Source organism: Mandrillus leucophaeus, unplaced genomic scaffold, assembly GCF_000951045.1.
Source record: "Mandrillus leucophaeus isolate KB7577 unplaced genomic scaffold, Mleu.le_1.0 Scaffold19, whole genome shotgun sequence".
NCBI classification, from domain to species: Eukaryota; Metazoa; Chordata; class Mammalia; order Primates; family Cercopithecidae; genus Mandrillus; species Mandrillus leucophaeus.
This window is the reverse complement of record NW_012101920.1, coordinates 7,605,655-7,631,829: the sequence shown is the minus strand read 5'-3', so window position 1 is coordinate 7,631,829 and position 26,175 is coordinate 7,605,655. Positions and strand designations below refer to the sequence as shown.

At 49.2% G+C, this 26,175-nt stretch overlaps 1 pseudogene; it reads left to right on the top strand.

Annotated features, from left to right (window-relative positions):
- The first annotated feature begins 1,980 nt into the window (after positions 1–1,980).
- LOC105538335 lies at positions 1,981–14,254 on the top strand (annotated as a pseudogene).
- Positions 14,255–26,175: the final 11,921 nt, after the last annotated feature.

The window sequence follows — 26,175 nt, the reverse complement described above, 5'->3', positions numbered from 1 at the left end:
CCACATGTCGGAAGTGTGGTGAGAGGAAAGCCCTGGAGGGTGTTGGGGGTGTTTTGGGTGAGGGCATGTTCACATCACTGTCTGCTCTATGTTGGGTGCTTATTTTAAGCCAAATGCTGTCCTGAACTTCTCACATGCACTGTTCCCTCTAACTCTCACAGTCCCCTGTAAGGAGGCCCTGTAGACAGCACTGATAGGTGAGGGAGTGGCATTCTCCAGTACTCGGCATGTAATAGATGCTCAATAAAAGAGATCTCTGGCCTTGTGGGGTGCAATCGCCTGGAGAAGAGAGACAGAGGGAGGTGGAAATTTCTCCTGGATGAGAAATGGTTGCAGCTGACATTGCAAAAGAACACGTCCATCCCAGCACAGCTCTGGGCAGATGCCATCCAGACACAGCCAGGTCCAGCGGGTGCTTCTCTGGGCTGGGCTTATCCAGCTCACAGCTGTCCTAAGTGCAGGACCACTCCTGCCTTTGTTTTTTTCAGCTGTGTTACCTGTAGTGGGTATGGAAGTACATCCCCAGATCCCACCCCCATAAGAACTGACTGCTCCAGCTGCTGGGATGTCTATCAGCAGCCAGCTGCAGAAGTCAGAACCTGTGAGGACTGCCTCAGTGGCAAGGGGCTGCCATCCCCTAGGCCATGTTTCTCCTGGGGTGACCACATCAGACTCTATCTTAGCAGACTGGAGAGAGAACCTCTTGATGGTCTTGAAGAAGCAAGTTGCCACGTGTGAACTGCCTATAAAGCCAGTTATGTGGAAGGGAACTTCGGATTCCTCTAGGACCTCCAACTGACAACCAGTAAGGAGTTGGGAAAAGAAATGGGTGCTGCCCACAGCAGGAAAGAGCTTGGAAGCAGATTCTTCCACAGTCAAGTCTCTGGATGAGAATGCAGCCCAGCCAACACCTTGATTGCAGCCTGTGAGACCCTGTGTAAAGGATCCATCTAAGTCATGCCTAGACACCTGACCCATGGAAACTGTGAGATAACAAATGTGTGTTGTCTTAAGCCACTAAGTTTGTGGTAATTTGTTATGCAATAATAGAACACTAATTATTGCTAGTGATAAAGAAAGTAAATGCTACATGTACACCAGCAGACATTCAATAGATGATGTTTGTTATGTTCATCTATCTATCCGTCCATCCATCCGTCCGTCCATCTTCCTTCCTTCCTTCCTTCCTTCCTTCCTTCCTTCCTTCCTTCCTTCCATCTATACAGCCAGCCATCCTGTAGAGTGAAGGCTATCACAAGGAAATTCTGTACCTTGCAAAAGTGCTGGTGCTTTGACCAGCTGAGTCTGGGATCCCAGGGGTGTACGGGAGTCTTCTCGGGATGTCCTTTATCTGCACTTTTTAACACACAGTAAACATTGACCATCTTTGAGAAGGCACCGAAATTTTTTTTCAAATTTTTGGAGCCAACCTTAGGACCAAGAGGCACTAAAGATCTTGCCATCTAAGTCTGATCTAAGGAAAATTAAACTTGTGGGGTGTGTGTGTGTGTGTGTGTGTGTGTGTGTTTACCCATGAGGTTTGTCAAAGGCAGGGTGGGCAAGACACCCAGTCTATCCTCCCTCCCACCCGTTTGGCCCAAGCCCTGAGTGGCTTCAGGTTGTGAGTGATGAGTGCACAAGGGAGCAGGGGAGCTTCTGCGTGGATCCAGCTCTCCATCTGGTCGTCAGTGGGGGGACCAGACACAGATGTCAAATATCTACAGCAAATGTGAGACTATTTGGGTACAATTTAGCAGAAACGAGTCATCCCGCAGACATAAACATTTTAATCGGAGTGACAATTTATTCAAACAATTTGACAATGCTTACACATGCTGAACAGATGGGCTAGGGTGGGGGGCCCAGCAAGAGAGCTGGTGGGGGAGGGAAGCCCCCGGCAGAGACTGGCAGGACTGCTGGGAGGGGCAGAGTGGAAGATGAGGGCTCCCTGCCCTTCCTATCCCCAGACAGGCTCCTGGAATGACCCCAGATCGCACCCCAGGAATCCTGCCTGTGCTTTCTGACACCTTTGTTGATGTCCTGAACTGCCGGGGACTTGAGGTAAATGCTGCAAAAAGGAAGGCCATTCATTCATTAATTCACTCATTTAAAAAGTATTTGCTGAGCGTCTGTGAAGGGCCAGGCCTTGTGCTGGATGCTATGTGCTGTACACATGTATGTGCATGCATGTGTACATGTGTGTAGCCTCATCCACTATTCATGCCTTCTGATCTCTGAATTTGGAGTTTGTAGTTGTCTGAGCCTGGCCCAGAAGTAGCTCCTAATTTGAGGCTTTTGGTGCAAGCGGTTTGTTTGGCGATTGATCCCAGGAAGCTCCTGTTGGGGTGTGAGGAACGGAGAGGCAAGGAAAGGGAGGAAACAGACACAGGGTGGTAATGAGCTGGTTGTGGAGTTGCTACTCCTGTAGGCAATTTCACTGGAGACCCCTGGGAGATGGTGTGGGGCATGCCTCAGACATACTTTCCCAACCCCCAGGTTCTATTGACTGAGGGCATTGGCTCCTGGGCACTTCCTAATCCATCCCACCTGGGCTGAGGAGCGAAGGTACTTGCCGTGGCTCATGGTACTGCACTAGCTGGTGAGTATCCAGGGAACGTGAGCTCACAGGTGGTGCTTTTGCATCAATATTGCTCTGCTGAGTGATACATCAATTTTACTCTGGCCTGGCAGATGAAGGAAACTGAGGCCCACAGACTGAAATGACGTGCCCAAGGTGTCCAGTTGGTTAGCAGTAAAGGCAGAGTAGATCTCATATTTCCTGAGCTCCCATCCACTGCTCTCTCCTCAGTACTATATTGCGATTGTCAGTGCTTCTTTGGGACATTTAAAAGAAAATTAATTCACAGTAAAAAATTATGTCAGTGGAACAGTCCCTGATATTCAGGCTCTTAGCTGTCCCTTTGATGAGCTTATTTGATTAGAAGTGTGTGAGCTCTTTGGCCCTGATTGAGAAATCGTCGTCTGAGGCCCTGGGACAACTGTGGTCAACCCCTTGGCCCTTGATGCACTTGGGGTTTCTTTCCCTACGGCAGCGGGCAGAGTTCGGAGCCCTCGTCCTCTCATCTCCTCAAAGCAGCACCCTTCAAGCTACCTCCCCTTCTCCCTCATTTCTCACCCCAGTCCACATTGTTCAGGAGTGAGTCTTCCGAACCAACTTCAGGCACAATTTCCTCTTCTCCAAAACCACCATGAAGGCCATTTGGAGTCAGTGATAAGATTCAAGTCTCAGACCCAGGCATCCACCTGCCCTCTCCATAATGACTCTGTCATGCAGCAAAGGCCAACATCCAAATGGTGCCCTGGGGTTGCCTCCAAAGTTGCCCTTGTCCATCTCGGCGGGCATCCCTGCAGGGTACAGCAGGGCAGAACCTGACCCTGAGAGTCATCTTGACGTCCCAGACCTTTCCTCACCTGCTCCTCCCATCCACCAGCAGGTGACATGAGATCTTCCTCCAAAACACATCTTGGATCCCATTCCTGGTATTCATCTCCTCCCTAGTCCAAGGTCTCACCACATCCCAAGGGTCTCTCTCCTTCATCCACTCTTACCCACCCCTTGATCTGTTTTCCATTCAGCAGCCTGAGCCATCTTTTAAAAACTTAAATTGGATGGCATTGTGAGCATGTGTAAAATGCTCCAATAACTCTCAGTGGTTCTTACTGTGACCACAGAGGACCCCCATGATAGGTGCTGCCTGGCTTTGTGTTCCCCACCCTCCCCTTCCTCCACCCCACTTTATTCCAGGCACACTGGTGGCTTTCGGTGCCTTGCCCACTCCTCTCTCCACATCCCCTCCCCCTTGGATGCATCTTCTAGCTGATCTCCACCCACCCTCCCTTTTATCCTCCAGAACTCAGCCAAAATGTCAGCACCCAGGAGGCCTTTCCCAGAGTCTCTTACAAGGTGTCTCCCTGCCATTCTCCACACCAACACTCAAGAATCTGCCATGGTGTAATAATATGCCTATTGCTGTCACTGTCTCTTCTGCAAGACTGTAAGCTACACAGGCAGGCACCATGTTTATATTGTTCAGCAGTATATTCCCCGATATCTGGCATGTACTAGGGTTTGTTTCATGGAAAATTGTTGAATGAATAAACAAGTGGTGGAATAAATCTCTAGGGCTGCTTCTCACTCCAAAATCAGAAACGTTTTCCATCAGATTCAAAACCTTTCCCTTAAAGGGCTCCCTCCAAGGTCCAGTCCTGGACACCTGGCCTTCATGGCTCCTGGAAATCTCTCACCCCACATTCCACACTCCCGACGCTCCACACAGGCGGGGCCATCAGCTTCTGTCAAGCCTTTCTCTCTGTTCTTTCTTTTGTTCATTCTGATCCCTTTGCCCCAGGTGTCCCAAGCCAGCATCTGCCGATGGAAATCCTTACTGCTCAAAGCCCAGTCCAACACCATCTCCTCCAGGTGACCTTCCTCGTCCCCCAAGCCAGAAGGAATGGCTGACATTCACGGTGCTTCTTGCTATCTGTCAGGCTCTTGGCTAAGATATTATACCCTGGGGCAGATTGTGTTTTTCAGAGAAGAGTGCCATCAATGATTCCACCCCACTTGCTCTTCTAACAAATGTGACATTGACACTCCTCCCATTCAGTAGTGGGAGGAGCTTGGGTGGAGCGATAGGGAATATGGCAGAAATGATGCTGTGTGGCTCCCAAGACTGGTCATGAGAATGCTATGAGCTTCCACCTTGTTCCCTAGGATTGTTCATTATTCAGAGTGCCATTGAACTGGATATACAGTCAATTCGGCTTTTATTTTTCTTTCCCTTAATGACAAATCCACTGGGAAAAGGCTATGAGTAACTGTGAGACCCCAAAGCAGGAGGGCACATGTTCTGTAACAAATGTTTGACAAGACGGCCATCTCCTTCGAGTAGGGATGAACTGTTTCCCTCCTCCTTTCCCTCCTCCTGTCTCAGATTTTCCGAGCGTAGATGCTTCCCAATTTATCTCTTAATATAATCTCCAGTAACTCACCCCCCTCCTCCCAAGCAAGTGGAATGGTTTTGCAATTTAATTTAATCACCCACTGAGTTTCCAAAATTAATTTCCTGTTAGAAATAAATATTGTACTATGAATTATAAATCAGACCAGGCGGTAATTTGCAGACAACCTGTAAATTACAATTTCTACTGTTGTTCTCTGCAGCAAATAGAAGAGGGAGCACTTAGTGTCCCCGAGATTGAGCCTGTGCAGCCACTTAGGAGGAATGTCAGGTCTGAGTGGACATGTCATCCACGGTGGAAGGCTCTGGCTGCCAGGGGGCCTCCCGCCATCAGCTGCTTCTGCTCCTTATGATTCTGTAGCACCAGTGTTCAGAGAGCTCCCCACTGTCTATTGGCCCCCGGGGGTAGAACTATGAATACCAAGGTCCCTGATCCAGGACATCAGTGCCTCTTAGTCATGCCCCACATGAAGAGGCTGTGATAATAAAGATGGAGGGAAGGACTCACACTGCATTCACCGCGTGCTGATGGCTGATTCTAAGCATTTGTATATATTAATTGATTTGATCTTCACAATAGCCCTATGAAGTAGGCTCTATGATCAGCATTCTATTATGGAAAAGGAAACTGAGGCACAGAGAACACAAGTAACCTGCCAATGATGGTGAGTCAGCAGGTGGCAGTGCCCTGTTGTGTGAGGCAACCTGGGTCCAGAATTGGGGTACTCCTCACCCCTCATGCTCATGTCCTGGTTGACCGACGCTCACCCCACTGCCTTCTCCCTGGCCAGGCCACTTTCATCTCTAAGCCTGATGGCCATTGGAGCTCCCAGCCAGTCTCCAGCTTCCATTTGTCTCTTCCAGGACCCCTCCCTCACCAAGGAACTCAGAGAACTCCTTAGAAACGGGAACTCCAGTGTGAAAATCCCAGGACTGCCTCGTGTTCTTAGGATGAATGACACGACACCCTTGCCTCCAGGCAACTACCAGGTGGGCAGGAAAGATGGAAGCTCTCAGCACCGGCGAGCTGGGCCCCTGACAGGTTGTACACTGTGGCTTCTTACAGAGAAATGACGACCTCACAGGTTGCACTGGGGGTGGGAATGAAAAGATCCTGGGAGGGGCACGTGTCTGTGTTTCTCTGGTGAGCAAACCACTCACAAATCCATGAGGCAAAGTCCCAGCATCCATTCAACATCCATTTAGCCAAGTCATTATTGACTAAAAGCTAAGCCATCAAAAGTAGGGTGACTCCATGGTGAGTGGCACAAGGAAGACCCTTGGCCCCAAGTAACTCTCAGTTCAGGAAAAGGATGGACAGTAAGCTGGCAACCCCAGAGCTGCATGGCCCACCTGTGCTGGGAAGTGGGGTGTGGGGCCGTGCATGGGCCTGAGGGGGCTTCTGGTGGCTTTCCTTTCCTCCCACAGCCTACGGGTCTGGGGAAGCTACTCTCATCGACCCAACTTACAGGTGAGGAAACTGAGATGTGAAGTGACTTTCACCAGGTCATAGGGCTGGCATGTGGCAGAGCCGAGGGCATCAGGCAGCTGGCTGCACAGCCCATGGGGTGACTCTCATGAGTCCCAGCTGTTTTTTCCTGATTCTCAGTAAGTTGTTGAATGAGAATGTCAGGCCAGCCAGCAGAGGCAGCTCATGGGGGTCCTGCCTAGAGTGGGTTCCCTCACCCACTCTGGGCAGATCATTCTTTCCTTCCAGACAGTCTTTGGATCCATCAGTCTTTCTATTGCAGGTCCAGAAGCCCAGTGCAAAATAGCTAAGAAAAACAAGGAAGTGTACTGCCTCATTTTCACTAGAAATTCTGGGAGAGTGCTAGTGGCAGGCACGGCTGGATCTAGGGACTTGAGCTCTGTCTTCTGGATCATTCTGTGTCTCTCCTCACTTGATTCTATGTGGCTTCTGGTCTGCTTCTAGAAAAGAGGCTGCCCTGCCCTGCAGTCAGGGGGCACCCAAGCTGTCATCCACGGGTGTCCTCGCAGCTCCACACCCAAAAGGAAAAGCCACTTCACCACCAACAGCAAACACAGCCATTTTCAGAGAGGGCCCAAATGACCTGACTGAGGCCAACTGCCCACTCCTGAACCTACCACTGTGGCCAGAGGAATGGGTGCTGTGACTGTCTAAGGCATTGATGAATGCAGCAAAGACGTAGGGCAGGAATGACATTCGATGTTGGCCACAAGGTGCTCCAAGCGCTCCAAGTGCTGTGCTGGAAGCGGCTTCTGCCTCACAGGAGGCTTGGGTCAGGCTGCCTCCGGGAAAACCTTGGGGTAGACCAAGGGAAATCCCCAAACTACCTTCCCACGGCTTTCCCAGCCTTGGCCTCCAGAGCCATTCAGGATGAACGGTGGAGGTGCTTGTGAGCATTCCTGGTCTGGAGCAGGCTCAGTGGGAAGGTGTAGAAAACAAAAGACAAGGTGGCCTCTCTTCTCATTGAACTATTCAACCACATTCGAGTGTCTCCTCCATTGCCTCATTCCACTATCCGAACACCATTTAACTGAGAGTGATGACAGTAACCCCCTGAAATGAATTCACTTGAAGGTACAAATGGCTAATAAGTCACTCAGGTCCTTTCCCACCTGGCAGTTGGTCACCTGATGGTCTTAACGGTCCCTGGAAAGTGGGGTGTCAAGGGTGAGGCAGTGGAAGGAAGAGAAAGGAAAGGAAGGGTCTACAGTGCATGATGTTGGACAACGTCTCTTTCCTTTGGGGAACAAGGATGATTCTTCTAGGACTGTCATCACAGTGCCTGGTCCCCGTACCCCCTGGGATGGCAGGTGACCTAACTTAAGCCGTTATGGCCTCATCCCTCTTGTCAAGAGGTTGGGCCGGAAATGGTATTCCCTGAAATTGCTGTGCTTGGAGCAGCACAGAAAGAAGCTTTTTGTGTTGTTCCTGCCACTGAGAGGACACACACCTAAAATGGCAGAGGCTGCTGTCTCCGCCATGGGGCCAAGGGACAGGAGCCTTTTTGAAGGAGGAGAGCCAGAAGCTGAGTAGAAGCAGGCAGAGGCAAGAAGGAGAAAGATCCCAGAAGACAGAGCCTGAGTTCCTGGATCCAGCCGGGCCTGCAGCGAGATCTACTTCTGAAAAACACCTTAAAATGAACCAGTAAACTCCCTTTTGTTTCTCAGTTACTTTGAGTTGGGCTCCTGTGACCTCAGTAGCCAGTTTGACTGATCTGAGGGTTGGCCGAGAGAGTCGTTACCATTTCCATCCCCACCTCCTCCTCTGTCTCCTCCTTCTCCTCTTTCTTCTTCGTGGGCATGACCACTCATTAAGTGCATACTCTGATCCATGTGCACACAGGTCGAGCCTCTGTGTGGATTATATCAGCAAATCCTTCTAGCGAGCATCACTTTATACTTCTCGGTCCAGCTCAGACAGAGCCAGCACCCAGGCCTCTGACTCCAGGTCCATGTTCTTCCCAATTCTCCGTGCACAGACAGTCTTGCTTTAGGCAGAGGGTCCACCTCCCACACAGTGACCAGACCAGCACAGTCCCCAAGGATGGGACAGAGTGTGACCGGAACAGCTGGGCAGAACAGCTGGCAGTGCTTCTTGCCCCATTTTTTTCAGTGCATAAATTCCCTTTTCTTTGCTTCTTTCATCCGGCCCCAGGCCTGGTTCCCTGGGGGACAGGGAAGAAGCGAGTATTTCCTGGAGGCATACTCGGCTTAAGTTTAGGCTAAAAAGCCTTTTTGACATGTAGAAATGGAAACTGCCAGAGCCCTGGGGTTAAACCCTTCCAGTCCCAGTTCTGTTGGTAAAACAGAAAAGAGAGCTTGTGTGGAGGGGTAGTGGGGATGGCGCCGGGCCGCTGTGGCTGTGGGCCTAGTACTTGGAGGGCAATGTTAGTGGGAGCAGCAATAGGCTAGTGAGGGTCGGGGGAGTGGTGAAGGGGTGACAAGAACCTGAGAACCTTGGATCCCAATTTTTAGTGGTTGGGGCTTCCAGACAATAAGGTGAAACTTCCTCACTGTAGACGGAAACTTTATGCAAATCTCAAAGATGTCAGGCTTGCAGATTTGGGGAAGTTTTATTTAAAAAATTGTGGCAAAATATGCATAGGATAAAATTTATCTTTTTAAGTGTATGGCTTCAGGTCACTAAGTACATTCACATCATTCATATTGTTGTACAACTGTCACCGCCTTCCATCAAAAGAGCTTCTTTTTTTTTTTTTGAGATGGAGTTTTGCTCTTGTCACCCAGGCTGGAGCGCAGTGGTGCCATCTCGGCTCCCTGCAACCTCCATCTCCTGGCCTCAAGCAATTCTCCTGCCTCAGCCTCCCTAGTAGCTGGGATTACAGGTGCCCGCCACCATGCCTGGTTAATTCACCATGTTGGCCAGGCTGGTCTCAAACTCCTGACCTTCAGGTGATTTGCCTACCTCAGCTTCCCACAGTGCTGGGATTATAGGCGTGAGCCACTGCTCCTGGCCCAGTAGAACATTTTCATCATCACCACAAACTGAAATTCTGCCCGGGCTGAATACCTCCCCGTTCCCCCTCCCCCAAGCCCTTGGCAGCCTCCATTCCACTTCCCGTCTCTATGACTCCGGTCACTTTAGGTGCTTCCTCCAAGTGGAATTATCCCGTCTGTCCTTTCATGACTGGCTTATTTTGCTTAGCCCAATGTCCTCAAGGTTTGTCCATGTTGCAGCAGGTAACTCTTTCTAAGCCCTCCCAGCTGACATGTGTAGGCAGAGTTTTCTGAACTTTCCAAAAACATGCATGGGCCTTTCTGATCCCATGATATGGGATCAAACATTTCTGGGCCTCAGAAACCCATGAAAATGATTTGCTCATTTAAAGACCAAACAGAATGATTACGGTGTATTTAGAGTGAGGAACAGCCACATTCTTGAAGGATGAACATTCAGAGCTAACAGTGGGACAAATGTTCACTTATGCCACCAGGAACAAGCACTGAGCTTCTAAGGAGAAATTCCCAGCTCTGGTAACACTAACATTAATTGGCCAGTTTTATGTAACAACAATAAAAGTTTTAGAAACTTCTTAAAATCTCCAGCCTGCAGATCTTTGCTCTGTGGTCGATGCTGGCGTCTTCCTAGGAGCCCCCTTCCAGCTAGGTCTTTCTAGGACCCCCCTTCAGGCTAGCTCTGGGCAGCGTCCTGATCTTCGGTGAGTTCTGACATTCTGGTTTGTTTTAAATGCTGTCCAGCCACGCTTCTCACAGCACCTCACGTCTAACCCATCAACAACCTCTGAGTGACTTGATGTGGAGCTGACTCCACTCTGGGTCCTGTCCCAAAGCAGAATTTCTGAGCTAGAAGAGGATCCTTGCCGAAAGGTGAGATGTCATGCACAGGCTTCTGCAGTCTCTCCAGGGGGCCCACCATCCTTCCAGTCTTTCCCTGGTGGAACTTTCTCTCCCTGCAGAATGCTTCTAATTGGAAAGGAATGGCATATATACATATATATATTTTTCTTTTTTTTTGGAGACAGAGTTTTGCTCTTGTTGCCCATGCTGGAATTCAGTGGCACGATCTCGGCTCACTGCAACCTCTGCCTCCTGGGTTCAAGCGATTCTCCTGCCTGGGATTACAGCATGTGCCACCACACCCAGCTAATTTTTGTATTTTTAGTAGAGACGGCGTTTCATCATGTTGGCCAGGCAGGCCTCGAACTCCTGACCTCAGGTAATCCACCCGCCTTGGCCTCCCAAAGTGCTGGGATTGCAGGCGTTAGCGACCACACCCGGCCTGGCACGTACTTTCTACATCAGCACTTCTAAGCGTGCACCCCATGAGCTGCTTACCCCGGAATCACCCCAGGACAGGGCCCGCAGAATCTGCATTTTAAATCATCTCCCCACTAGGTTCTTGTGCTCACCAAAGCCTAAAGACCAACTGATTCTCTTACGTTTGAACTTTTTAGCGCAAACTTGGGTTATTTTTATAACCAAATAAAAATCAAGATAAATAGCCATTTTCTTTCTTTTTTCTTTTTCCAGCTGTTCTCTTCCCTTCCTTTCTTCTCTCCTTTAGAGAACCGAAGTTAAGACCCTACGCAGACATCACAGCACCTCCTCTCCCTGACTTTCCGATTCAGGGGCTGCATTCCCCTTTTCCCTTTCTCTCTCTCTCTTTCCTTCTTTTTCTTTCTTTCTCTCTCTCTTTCTTTTTCTTTCTTTCTTTCTCTCTTTCCTTCTTTCTTCCTTCCTTCTTCCTTTTTCTTTTCTTCCTTTCTTTTTGACAGAGTCTTGCTCTGTCACCCAGGTTGGAGTGTAGTGGTGCTATCTCTGCTCACTGCAACCCCTGCCTCCTGGGTTCAAGTGATTCTCGTGCCTCAGCCTCCCAAGTAGCTGGGACTATAGGTGCCCACCACCAGGCCCGGCTAATTTTTTGTATTTTAATTTAGAATTTCTTCAGGGCTCGACTTTGGAGATCAGTAGGGAGGAGGGTGCGCACCCCAGGAAGTGGGGATGCTCTGGAAACGGGTTTGCTGGCTGTGGCCTTGGACAAGCTTCCCAGGTTCCAGGCTGGCTGTCTGCACCTGCTACGTGTTCCCAGGGGAGTGCGGGAGGCCCAGGCTGAGCAGCACAGCCTCCTCGCTGGAGGGGCCGTCACTGTGGGGCCCCTGCTTTTGTTACCAAGGGCCCAACCTGGAAGGCCCTGGGTGCAAGGTCAGGCATCTTAGAGGCCAAGGGAAGAAAGCCGGACCTCCTTTTATTTTTTTCTAAAGAGTAAACAATATAGCTAATAAAAGGGATGAACTCTTAGACTTTTCTAGAATCTTCTCAAGACAGCCTGCTGTCCAGGCCCCCACAGTCCTGGATGCAGTACGGGCCTTCGGAGAGAACCCCAGGCAACACGATGGCACCGTTTCTGTCACACAGCATCCTCAGCTCCTCTGTGCTGCTTTTCCCTGTGAGGTCCTTCCCTGCACTCAGTACAATGACCAGCACAGGAACCACCTGCTTTCTCTCAGGGCTCACCTCCTCAGTGTCAGTGCCCCACTGCTGGACTGGGAACTCCACGAAGCCAGAGCTATGACTCTTTTGTTTGTTGCTGTGTTCCTGGTGCCTGGCGCACAGTAGGCCTTCAATATACTGTTTATTTACTAGCTCAATAAAGGGCGTACACTTCCCAAATCCTCTGAATTTACAGGATCACAGAATGCAGTCATTCCCCTTTTCCCTTTCTCTCTCTCTCTTTCTTTCTTTCTTTCTTTCTCTCTCTTTCCTTCCTTCCTTCTTCCTTCTTCCTTTTTCTTTTCTTCCTTTCTTTTTGACAGAGTCTTGCTCTGTCACCCAGGTTGGAGTGTAATGGTGCTACCTCTGCTCACTGCAACCTCTGCCTCCCGGGTTCAAGTGATTCTCGTGCCTCAGCCTCCCAAGTAGCTGGGACTATAGATGCCCACCACCATGCCCGGCTAATTTTTTGTATTTTTATTTTAGTAGAGATGGGGTTTCACCCTGTTGCCCAGGCTGGTCTCGAAATTCTGACCTCAGGCAATCCACCCAACTCGGTCTCCCAAAGTGCTGGGATTACAGGTGTGAGCCACCATGCCCAGCTGCAGTCATTACACATTTTTTTGAGGGCCTGCAACATGCCAGGAACTTTGCCAGGTATGAGATCCATTAGAAAACAAGAGCCCTACCCAGTTCTTGCCTCATGGAGCTGATACTAGAACAAACAAGGTTTTGGGAAACAGAGAGACAAGGGTTTAAAAATTCCGGGTCTGCCACTTACCTGGGTGCACTTGGGCAGCTGAGCACCAGGGTCTTGGTTTCTCCATTTGTAACCCGGAAGTGATGACAGCATCCCAGGGCCTCGGTTTCTCCATTTGTAACCTGGAAGTGATGACAGCATCAACTTCATCAGGTGGGTGGATTGGAGACAATGTGTGTAATGTGTTTAACAAAATGCTTAGTACCTACTATGTGCTCAGTAAATTAGCTTCTGCATTATAATCCTAGGGCTGCTGTTACAGAGAACCAGGGGGTTGAACACAACAGAAATTTGTTCTCTCACAATTCTGGAGGCCAGAAGTCCAACGTCAAGGTATCAGCAGGGCTGGCTCCTTCTGGGGGCTGTAAGAGAAAATCCATTCCACGCAACTCAGGAGTCCTCCATGCTCCTTGGCTTATGGCAGCAAAACTCCAGTCTGACTCTCGGCCAAGTGGCTCCTCTCTCCTGTGTTCTTATAGCTCTGTACCCCTTTCCTCTCGTAAGGGTGCCAGTCGCTGAATTTAGGACCCACCCTGATCCATTATGATGTCAACTGACCTAAGTACATTTGCATTTCTACATAAGCCCACATTCTGAGGTTCTGGGGAGGCAAGAATTTTGGGAGGGACACTATCCCGCCCAGAACAGCTTCTGTTATTTAGTGTGTGTGTGCTCAGTGCTTTGTAGACTTGACTTGATTCCCTCCTCCTAGCCATATTATGAGGATGGGACAGTGGCTACCTTGCCTCAGATGAGGAGGCGAGGCACAGAGCCTTGGAACCTCTCAGGATACATGATCATCTTTGCCCTTGCTTGGAATTCACCTGGTTTTCAAAGAGGGGGACTGCAGCAGAGCCTCCCAACCTGACTTTTCTCTCCAAACGGCAGTCCCTGCACGACAACGAACAAGGAGAAGCTGGGCTCCAGAGAGCCGTATGTTCACAGGCTCCACAGCGAGAAGAAATGTCCTGCTTTAAAACGGACATTGATCAGACCTGTTGGGAGGGCGAGCGGGAGGCAGAAAGGCATGGCTGCTTCCAAGTTTCTGTTGGCAGAGAGGGCAGAGCTGACAACTCCCAGTGAAACTGCAAGAGCAGAGACAGGGCCAGCCCGGAACCCCAGCCCCACTCACAGCTCTAGGTTGACGCTTCTCAGCGGGAAGAGCTCTATCTCTCTCAAAAGTTTCAATAATCTTATCCTAACCTGGCACAGAACCTCACCCTTCCTGGGAACACAGGAATGTTTGCTACTTGATGTCAATAAAATCCAACTCCTTAAGGTCTCTCCTGGGATCGAAGGGGTGTTCATTCCACACCATTCTGGGGACAGAGTCAGAGGAATTTGCTGGGTCTTCTCTGGCTCAGAATAAGCACCAGGCATTTCTACCTTATCCAGAAGACAATCATTTATTTGCACAAGTGCACAGCGGCCGACACCGCCAGCACTAACCACATTGGATTCTCGGTCCACCGTCATTGAAGGCTCCAGCCCTCATTCAAGGCTGGTCTGTTCCCGTAGGCCTTCTGACAAGTGCCACATTTTGTTCCTCTAAATTGGGTGAAGCCCCCTCAAATGCTAGTTTCAAAGAGCCTTTGCTACAAAGGCAGGTGCTGGAGCCCCAAATCCAAAGGCTCTGACTCAGTAGGTCCAGGTTGGGGTCCCTGGACTGTAATACACGTGTTCCTGGCACCACACTTGGCCAAATGCTGGGTAGCTTGGAAGAAAGCTCCAGAAGCAATCTAGAGCTTTATATCATCACTCAAAAGTAAAGATTTGTAGGAAAGATCTAAACCAGTGTCTTTCCAAGTTCCCAGCTTCTTCATCCAAGCTGCTGGTTGAGGGGAAGGTGATTTTAGATTTTAGGGCATCGATTTATATAGTGTGAAAATTATTCCCCTCTGGTTAGATCAAAGGAAAATTCTTCATCTGGCACTAAGAGTCTTTAGCACCTCCTGACACTTCTAAGCTCCCTTTTGAACAAAGAGAGAGAGGCCTCAGGCTTGAAGCCATCAGCAGGCAGCAGTATCTGGCTGGAATTTAGCAATGTTCATTTGTGGTCAAGGTATTTATTTCTGTAGTTACCTTTCATTAATGGCAAGCAACATCGACTTCCATTTATGATAATGATATCAAGTTCCCTTTTAGTTAAATGTTTCATTAGAAAAGTGAGGTGATTCACAGAAAAAGAAAAATAGGGACTTGAATTATAGTACAGGTGCTGGGTCAGGACAAAATGATGGTGGCAGTTCAGAAATTACTGATTTTTGGGAAATGCTAGTCTAGTCGATGCTTAGCATTTGGGGTTGAGAAAACCAAGGCCTTGAGAGGGGAAGGAACTCGTCTGAGCTCACACAATATCAGGTGGTGGTCTTTGCTGTCACCCACAGTCACCCACCATGGAGCTCTGCAGAACCGCCACTTGTGAACCACGGAATCTGAGCTCACGGGGGAAGTGTGAGTCTCAAGGCACCAACATCTTTAAAACAGATAAAAATAAAGCGGCAAGAGTGACCTCACCCCAGCATGTGGTGGCCGCTGAGAGCAGAGGGCTGTAAAAATTAATTGCCCTCTATTTGTGACCTGCTGTAGCAGGCGGGCCTCCTTCGAGGGGGTCACCCGAGAGGCGGCGGGCAATGGAAACATTCTTTGGGCCTGACACAGTGGTTCAACAGTGACCTCACCCCAACAACTGAAGACTTGTTATTCAAAACTTAATTTTATTTTGTTTCTAAGTGCTTAGGAGCTGGGGCTAAGGCAACTTTTGTCATCAAAAGGAAGGCCCAGATCTTGGAAAGGAGCAGAGCATCCTGAGTGTCTGCCGAGCGCCGACTTTGCAGCCGCAGGTTCAAGTTCTTCCCTAACCCCGGCAGATCTGCCTTCTCAGTCCTATTGGTCTCCATGTGTGGTTCGCGCGATCTCTGGGCTTTGCTGATGTGAAGCCACGGGGAGGTGGAGTTTTAAGAGCGGTGTTCTCCACGGGAAGAGCGCTTTCTTTCTCGAACATTTCAGTAAACTCATCCCAACCTGGCACAGAACCTCACCCTTCCTGGGGACACAGGAATGTTTGCTACTTGATGTCAATAAAATGCAACTCCTGAACGTCTCTCCTGGGGGCCATTCATAGGGTGGGGTTCCTCTCTCGGGTCCCCCATTCAAGGCTGCTCTGTTCCTGCAGATCTTTGTTCTGTTTCTCTAACTTTAGCCAAGCTCCCTCAAACGCTAGTTTCAAAGAGCCTTTGTTATAAAGGCAAGTGCTAGGGCCCCAAATCCAAAGGCTCTGACTCAGTAGGTCCAGGGTGGGATTCCAGGACCATGATACAAGTGGTCTGGGCATCACACTTGGCCAAATGCTGTGAGATCCTCACACAAGACATGTATTGAAGGAGGGCTCTAAGGAGAAGCTGGAAAGGCAGTGAGGGCAGAAAGGGTCTGGGCAACGATTGGTCTCAGCTGGAGTCTAGCACAGTCCCATGGGGAGCCCTGGAACAAAAATGATGCCACAGAGTTGAAACTGTGTTAGGTGCGAGGCAAAGCATTCAAACCCCATGTCAGTCAGTCATCAGCTATACGACGCCTGTGGGGTGGGCAAGGAGGACCTTCTCAGTCATGGACACTTTTCCAGAGAAGGCAACAGCAGCGTCTTTAGAAGCATTCGTACTCTGGTAAACCAGCTCTCAGGGATCACAGGAGGAAGAGAGCTGATTTATAGCTTTTGCCAATGTCTGTGGTGTCAATACTTCCTCTATGCCAATTGCAAAGCTACCAATGGTTTAACAATGGGCTCACAAATTTCCTGAATATTTAACAACGAGTTCTTTCAAGCCCAGAGGAGCTGGCTCAAGCACAGTCTACATTAGCAGTCAACTCTCAAGACAGCTGGAGGAAGCAAAGGTTCCTGGAAAGAAGACTGTGGCAGGACACACAGCGCCTCTTGGGCCTGGATGATGGCAGGTGCTTTCTAACCAAGATTCCTGCTTCCTCTCTCACCCATTGCCTTTCTTTGTCCCATGAGCAGGAGCATCTTTGGCAGACACAACTCTAACATGCCACCCCTGGATTAAAACCCTTCACAGACCCTCCATCGCCTTAGGGATAAAGTCCCCTCCTCACTTTGGCCCTCAAAACTCTGCCCCTTGGACCCCTGTTGACCACCTCTTTCCACTCGCTTTCTCGTGGACTTTCTGCTCCGACCACCCTGACTCTTCTCCCGTCCTTGAAGTTTTGATCTCTCTCATGACCAGACATTCAGGCCGCTTCACATGCAGCCCTTTTGGCCAGAGACACAATGATGGCCCCTGCCCCATCCGCTCAGCCCACCTCACTTCAACACAGAATTGGTGGAACATCTACTTTGCATCTGTCTCATTTGTGAACAGGGCATTCAGGACCGGCTGTGTGAGCTTGGGCCAGTTCACCCCATCTCTGGGCTAAGTTTGCAGTCTGTCTTCCACCCTAGACTGGTTTCTCCTTGAAGGTAAAGACTTTGTGTGGCTTCATTACTCCTCAAAATCCAACACCTAGTACAGGGCTTTATTATGGAGAAATGAACAAATTGATCAGTCTACCAAATGAATTATGAATGTCTGAGTGGTCAAGGCTGCTGCCTGGTAGTAAATGTCTCTAAGAAGAGCCCCTCAGAAAAGTCTCCCTGTGCCCTGCAGCCTCACCTTGAGGACTTGAGAGTGAAGTCACGGTGCTAAGAGCTGGCCCAGGCTCAGCCCCAAGTGTGCCAGCTGCTTCTTAGATGTGGCTCCATTTACTCCTCACAACAGACCTGGGTAGGAGATCAAAGCATTGCCCCATTTTAGAGACAAGGAAATTGAAGAGGCTCAAGGGGTTAAATAAATTACCCAGGGCCAAGTGGTTACTCAATAACAATTGTTCTACAACGGACTTTTTCACCAACAGCATTTCCTTCCACCATACAGAGCCACCATAGAGCAGTACCTCATCATTTTATCTGCTGCTCTGTATCTCCCAGCACGGATGCACCTTCCTCTGTTTAAATGTCCCCGTTTGCTGAGCATTTGCATGGTTTTCCTTTGCTTTTCTTTGTGTGTGATCTTTGCATGTCTGTGTGAGTAGTGCTATATTGGCTGGAAGAGGAAGACGCAGATAAGAGTGAAGTTCACATCTTGAGTGATTTTGCAGCTAAACTTATGGGCAGTGAAGAATTCACACTGCCCAGAGAGAGTTTGGCCTTTGTCCCTGGCTCCTGGGAGGTGGCCTCTAAGCCCTTGGAATGTCCTGTCTGATAAAAGTGTCTTTGTTTACCTGGGAAATCTTAGGCCACACAAGATTATCTATGTCAACAGTATGATTTATGGTGGGGGTCTTTGGTCACCCAGTACCAACCTGACCTTTGGAAGGACTGGAGGCCAAAGGCCAGCCACATAGGCAGTCATGCATGTCTACGTGCCTGAACCCCAATAAAAACTCTGGGTATGGAAGCTCACACGAGCTTCTCTGGCTGGCAAATCTCCATGTATGTGGTCATACATCATTGCCAGGAAAAGTGAGTGCTGCCTGGGACTTAGGAGAGGACAACTAGAATTTTTATGCTTTGAACTTCCCTGGGCTCTGCTCCATGTTTTTTTCCAATGACCAGTTTTAATCTAAATTATTTTGTGTAACAAACTGTGACAGAGTACAGTGGCTTTCAGTGAGTCCTGTGAATCCTTTAAGCAAAGTATGAACCCTGAGGATAGGCTTGGGGACCCCAAATTTGTAATCAGTCACAGTTGTCTTGGGGATCCCTACTCTGCAATTTCCATTTCAAGAATGCCTCCTCCAGGACTGGCCCTAGAAAGAAAGTGCCAAGAGGCCTCCCACTGCATCTTGTCCATGGCTAGATACCTTGGTCCCAGCACCCAGTAGACATCCAGTCAATACTTGTTGAATCTACACATTCAACAATGGCAGTCCCCGACCATCAGCCTGAGCTGTTAATGTTATCCCCACTTTAAGAGGCTGAGGAATCAGGAGTTCAGGGAGGAAGCACCCGGGGAAATTGTATGGGTTGGGGCCAAGCCCGGGGTTGCTTGACTTTTCAAAGTTGGACTCCATGGAGACCAGTCCTGGCCTATGATGATGCTATCTCTTCCATGCATGCATCTGGCCTCAAAGAAAGGAAGATGGTGAGGACAGGGGGAGAGAGAGAGACCTTTGTGAGTATGAAAGGGAAAACCAGATGAGAGGAGATAACTGCTTCAATGCCATGCTTTTTATTATAGAAATCTGCACTTAGAGGTTAAAGAAAAGATTTTTTTTTTGGTTGTTATTTGCTTAAGAGAATTGGAGAACTGAGAGCTGTCTGGGTGGATGATTAATGGGAAAAAAATTACATTTCAATGAGGTCTCTCCTCCTGAAGGGTGATTCTCATCAAAGGGATGTATAGAGTGGATGTCAGGTTCATTTCCTCATTTCCGTCTCAGCTGGGGCTGAAAGAGACTCTCTTAAGGGGGAATCGGGTAGAAAAATTGCAGTTTAAGTCCAAGAGTCTTGTTATTAAAAATAACATGGCTAACGTCTACAGAACACTTGCTAGGGCCAGGTGCTGTGCCGAGCATGCAGTTTGCAGTATCACGTACATAGAACAGCCACATGAATTACGTGCCAAGAGCATCCCCGTTTCACAGATGGACAAAATGGGGCACAGGGAGCTTCAGCAGTTGGACCAGGGTCCCAGGGCTTGGAACGTGACTGAGAGCAGATCTGCCTGGCTCCTTGGTCACGGCTCTTCCATCCAGATTCGTTTAAGGGCTGACCCTGATTCTGACAGGGCTAACCATGAGCCCAGGGTCCACAGATCTGGTTTTAAGGAGAGGATTGAAAGAGGCCGTACCTATGAGCAGGCTCCATCCTGTCTGTCCAGCGCACTGGGATGTGGGCACCTCGCTCTTCTCCATCATAGGGCACAGTCTCCTCCGGGTGTCTCCTTTCCCATACACGTGGGCTGTGGTTTTGTAATGGGGAGGAAATGGAGGAGACTCTTCCTGCTGCTTCGGGGCTCAGGAAAGCAGAGTTGGGGGAAGGCTCTTCTCTCTGTCTCTACTTTTACTCAGCCCTGTCCCAGCACCTCAAGGATATCAGAGGCAGGGCCATCAGCAGGAACACTGTGCTCATCGCAGGCCACTGTTTAACATGACTGTCCCCAGCAGAGGAGGCCAGACAGTTGTGGGTTCTGTGGCAAGTGCTCGGACAGACTGGCTGGGGGCTCTTCCAAGGCCCCTCAGCATTAATGAGGGTGGAGCTTCTGCTGATACCAGGCCTGAGGCTGTGAGCCTGGAAACATGGAGCCTCTTCCAATTTCCTTGTATGACGTCCTTGGCCATGCGTTTCCTAAGCCTCTCCTCTATCCTGTTTATATTGCCAACTGCACTAGCTCTTAGGTAGACAGAGCTGCAACACTAAGTTCTTTTTCTCTGCTCATCTTTCTTCCCTCACCCCATTCTTGTCAACTCCTGCTGCAAGGGGTTCCCCAATGCAGCACATGGAGAGGACGTGCTGGTGGCAGGGCCGCTAAAATGCTCTGCTGGAGGCCACTTTTGACCAGCACGAGAGGGTAAAGACAGCCAAGGTCCCCTCTCCTTCACCCCTGGTGACTCCAGGAGGGTTCTCCTGGGGAGAATTATGGTAGAACACAGATCAGGGTTTGTCTTATAATCCTGTAAATATTTACAAATGTGCTAGACTTTGGAGTTAGAGCAGTGAACAGAGCATCACAATTCCTGTCCTCATGGAGCTGATGATAAATGGATAGATGGATGGATGGATGGATGGATGGATGGATGGATGGATGGATGGATGGAGGGATGGATGGATGCATGGGTGGATGCATGGGTGGATAAATGGGGGTGAGTGGGCAGGTGGTTGGATGGATAGATGATTGGATGGATGGATAGGTGAATAGTGGATTGATGGATGAATTGGTGGGTGAATGAATGGATAAATAGATGGGTGTGTGAATGGGTGGATGGACAGACAGACTAGACTTAAACCTCAGCTCTTCAGTAGTGTGTGATCTTGGACAAATTGCATAGCATCTCTGTGTCTTAGTGTTCTCATCTGTTAAATGGTGATGACAATAGTATCAATTTCAGAAGTTTTTTTCTTAAGATAAAATGAACAAACATATAAAGTGCTTAGAATAGGGTCTGCACAAGGTAAGTGCTACATGAATTGGATTATGTTAGTGGAAAAGGCAGACATTAACCAAAATTTTTGTTAGAAGTTGTAACATTGTAACTAGTCAGAGCCACAAAGGAGAGGCATGAGAACATTTAACAGGGTTTGGGGAGCGGTGGGTGGAGAGTGAGGGCCAGGCTGACCTAGGCAGGGAGGGAAGGAAAAGGTGAGGTGAGCAGTAGGTTCATGAGGGGCCCAGGCAAGGAGGGGTGAGCACAGCATTTCAGGCTCAGGGAACTGCACGTGCAAAGGCCCTGTGGAAGAATAAAGAGCACAAGATCTGAGAGAAGCAGTCACACGACTGAAGCTCGGGGACAGGTGGCATGAAGTGGGCAGGGGCTGAGAGATCAGCAGAAGCTGGACCCTGCAGGGGCTTCACCTTCCCAAGAGCAGTGCGGGCCAGGAAGGGAGGGAGGTTGGGAGTCATATCTGTGTTTCAAGAAGCTTGATATTATCTAACAAGCCCAAGGGTCAGCTCAGGCCCCCAGAAGCCTCAGGCTAGCCATCTGCAGACAATGCTGGTGGACACCAAGGCTCTGCAGAGCTGGAGGTGCCGGGCCCCCAGAGGTGGGTTGAAGGGTACCCAGGAGGCAGAACCAGAGCCCCACTCTCACTCCAAACAGAGCAGGCCTTTAAACATATTTCATCTGGTACGTATGTTGGGGCTTTGACAGAAGATGTCACTCAAGAGGTCTCCACAGCCAAATAAAAGGGGAAGAAAAAGAAATAAAAGAAAACCATTTCTAAGCCAACCCCTTTGCCATGCAGGTGGGGAAACCAAGGCCCTGTGTGCCCTACAGCTACACAGTTCATGGCTGAACTGGGCCCTGGACCCCCTCCCTGCACTGCGCTGTGCTTTCCTGGAGTGGTATTAATATATTTCCTGAATACTAGAAAATATTTCTGTTGTCTTAACAAATTAGCACAGAATTAGCTCAGCAACACCAGCTTACCCTCCTACAGTTCCGTGGGTGGAAAGTGCTCAGGGGTCTCCTCGCTGGGCTGTAATCAGGGGTGCACAGGGCTGCGTTCCTTCTGGAGGCTCCAGAGGAGGATGGGTTTCTGTTCCAGGCCGTTGGTGGACTTCACTTCCTAGGAGTTGTGGGATTGAGGTCCCCCTTCCTGGCTGGCTCTCTTGGCCGGGGGCCTCTCTGCAGCCTGCACATGACCTCCGCTCAGGGCCAGCATCGGGACATGGAATTCTGCTCATGCTACATGGTCGCAACCCTTCTTAGGAGCTGGTGTCACTCTCACTGTGGCTGCCAGAGTTTCTCTACTTTAAAAAAATAATTTTAATTGTGGTAAAATACGCATAACATAAAAGTTCCCACCCTAACTATTTCTGAGTGTGTAGTTTGGTGCATTAAGTATACTCACATTGCTGTGGAACCGTCACCACCATTCATCTCCAGAGTTTTTTCAATTTCCCAAACTGAAACCCTGTCCCCCATAAACATTCATTCCCCATTCCCGTGTCTTCCAGTCCCTGGAAACTACCATGCTATTTTCTGTCTCTATGAGTTACTGTAGGGGTTTCATATGAGTGGAATCAGACAGTATTCGTCCTTCTGAGACTGGCTGATTCCACTTAATATCATGTCTTCAAGGTTCACCCATGCTGTAGCCTGCGTCAGCATTCCTTTCCTTTTTAAGGCTGTGTAATATTCCATTGTTTGAGTGCACCACATTGTGTATTCATTCATCCATCAGTGGACACTTGGGGTGCTTCTGCCTTTTGGCTACTGTGAATGACGCTGCTGTAAACACGCGTGCACAGGTGTCTGTTCAAGTCCCTGCTTCATTCTTTGGGGCATACACCCAGAAGTGGAATTGCTGGATCACATGATAATTTTATTTTTAATTTTTTGAGAAACCACCATACTGTTTTTCATTTTATATTCTCACCAACAATGCACAAAGTTTCCAATTTCTCCTCATTCTCATCAACTCTAGTTTTATTTTTCTTTCTTTCTTTCTTTTTTTTTTTTTTTAATAGTAGCCATCCTAATGAGTGTGTTTGGGGAGGGAGTATCTCATTGTGGTTTTGATTTGCATTTCCTTAATGATGAGTGATGTTGACACTCAAGTAACTAGATTGTGCCCCCTTAGATACTCAGCTAATCCAGGGTAATCTGCCCATCTGTAAATCTTATCTAATCACATCTGCAAAGTCTCTTTGCCATGTAAGGTGACATATCCACAGGTTCTGGGGGTTGAGGCATGGACATTTTGGAGACCATTATTCTGCCTCCCACACTTGAGTAGCTAAAAATGAAGCTGGAGGGCTTCTTGGGGGAGCCTGTCCCCTTCTCTCTTCTCAGACCAGGTTTTGGGGGGAGTATTCCAGGACTGTGAGGACCTGCACACTTTCACAAAAATGCACTTGCTTCCAGGTATCTTGTTTCCTCGTCCAAGTCTCCAAAAATAAAGCACCTGAGGGCCCCCGTCACTCACCCCCTCTCCGTCTGTCCGTCCTGTCAGCAAATGTTGACTGGGTGGCTCCTCCAGGCCAGGTGTCATGCAGGCCTGACATAGATGGACCATCCATCTACCATCCATCCATCCATCTATCCCATTCATTCATATGTTCTTCCATCCATCCACCCATTCTTCCATCCATATATCCATTCATCCTTCCATCCATCCATCATCCATTTATCCATCTATTAATCTATTTATCCATCCACTATTCATCCATCTATCCACTATCCATCCATCCATCCAGTCCCCCATCCATCCATCCATCCATCCATCCATCCATCCATCCAACCATCCGTCCATCTGTGCAGGGCACAGAAGTGGGCCAAGTCTTGGGTGGGACTTAGGCGTGAGCTGCAGCGTCCCACCATCAAAATGAGGTTGCAAGTGTGTTAAGAACAGTGAAGAGAGACCATGGGGCACACCCACTCTGGGCTTGGAAGTTCAGGAAAGGCCTCACTGAGGAATTGATATTTAGTCTAAAGCAGGAAAGGAGAGTTTCCAGGCAGAGGGAGCAGAGTATGCAAAGGCCCTGCAGTTGGAAAGGGCTCAGGATCTGTGAGATGGCGAATGTGGCTGAGTATAGTGAGCAGGAGGTTGGAGAAGTCAGTGGTTCTGTTTCCCATTCCAGAAACTTCTCTGGTATAAAGTACTCTCAATAGGGGATTGTTTTCCCTTCTGCAAAAATAACGGAAATACCACACGTAGGAGTTGTTGTGGGACCCATTACTCAACTGTAGTTGGAGGGACAGCACAAAATCTTAGTAACAAACGCAGCCATCAGATTATTACTCCAGTGGAAAAGATTCAACACACAGCATCCATGAGATAAGAGTTAACGTGTGGGTGACCCACGGGAAGCAGAGGGTGTGGGGGAACCTCCTTCCCTCTCTTCCCGACCTGCTCTCCTGCCTCCCCTGCCTCCCTGCCCTCTGAAGATCTTCATTTGGAGTTGACTCACAAACAGATGAATCTTTTACAACCCCCATTTCCTCTGCTCCAGGCGGCCGGCACGACGAAATGGCATCTCCCCACAGTGAAAGCCAAGCCAAACAGATTAATTTTAGATGCATCTGCTGTAGATTAAACATTTGGAAAAGCCATTTTATAAATATTTTTTTTCCACAACCACATCCCCATATGGCCGCGAGCTCCGGCCTCATTCTGAATGCTGCTGGGGGCCTTACCCATATGTATTTAATGTTCACTCCAGGCTCAAGACTTCTGTTCCCGGCCTCCAGGGAGCATTCCAGAGCATGTTTTAATCTACTTTTGGGGAACGCATCAGACTCCTCTGGGCAAACAAAGCATGGGGAGCCTTCCTGGAGGTGGGATGGGGTTTGGGGAGGGAGAGTGTAGGGTAACCCCTTCTTGGGCCTCTCTCCAGATGGCTGACCCTCAGCTCCCTGTCTCTGCTCTGCACCGATCTAGGCCCTAGAAGTTCCAGGAAATAGGATCCTTGTCTTTCTAGAGCTCCCTGTCCGGCAGAAAAAAATCCCCCTTCAGGTCAGCCTTGGCTCCCTTGAGCCACCAGACTCCATGGAGAGTCAGCAAGACCTGTGGGTTCTGCCTCATTGGTGCCTTCTGGGTCTGTCTCCACTGCCCGTTTTCATCGCCCCCAGCCTGTGGTTCATGCCTGGACTATCATTGACCTCCCAGCTGAGGCTCACTTGTCCACTCATTCGCCCTGATCCAGCTACCCCTAGCAGCCTAAAGGCTCACATCTCTTCCCGGTCTAAAACCCAACACCAATGGAGAATAGTCACCCGCTTCCACCCCACCCTCTGCCATGAAGGCTGCATGCCTCAAGATGGTTGTCCAGGCCCCACAAGGCCCCATGCCTGCTGCTTCTCCTTTGGCTTGATTTTCTTTGATTTTGGAAATTACAGATTCAGAAGAACTCTCAAAAATAGTGCAGACAGGTCTGATGTGGCCTTTAAGTCCACAGCAGGAAGTAGAGTTCACTAGCAGGCGTCACCATGAGGGGCCTGGCAGGGGGAGGGCCTGTGAATCCACGGTGATTGCATGACAGCCAGTGATTACTCTGGGGCTACGGATCCCGGTTTCTTCTGAATATAAGAGGCAACACGGGTCCAAATTTAACTTGATCTTTGCCTACCGTGTAGACCAGATGCTTCCCATTCCCACCCCGGCCCTTGCACTCAGTGTCTGTTCTTGCCTCACACAAAATCAGTGGACTTTTCCTTATTCAATTCCATGTTCCAATTTCTCATTCATAAGGCTGGTATGTGGAGCCTCCTGTTTTGGAATTCCAGCTCTGCACTAGGTAGGTAAATATGGGTACAGAGTGAAGGACTGCGAGGTGGGAACAGCTGGTCCAAAGGCCCTGAGGTAACAACAAGCTTCATGTGTCCAAGTGACAGGCAAAAGCCCAATGCAGGAGGAGGGAGGAAAAACAGGGGAGGATGAGTTGCTTGGTCCATTAAAACAAGAGCTCCCAGCCCTAGAAACAATACCAGGTAAGTCTTTGCTGCACTGGCTCTGTCTTGACTTCTGCTACCCACTGAGTGTGGTGTCCTAGGCAAGTTTCTTAGGCCCTAAAATCTGTTTGGAATGATGAATGTTACCCAAATGTCTAGATTCATGTCCTGTTCTGCTGCCCTCAAAAACTTCAGGTCTCATATGGGCTTTGCCCAGGTAGGGCTTGATGGTTGTAAGCAACAGAAACTGATACTGGCCACTGGAAGCAAAGAGCACATTTGCTGGGAGGGCACAGGGAGGACTCAGGATAAGCAAGGGAGGCTGGAGAACCTGCTTGGAATAAACCAGCTTTGGGGCAGAACCAA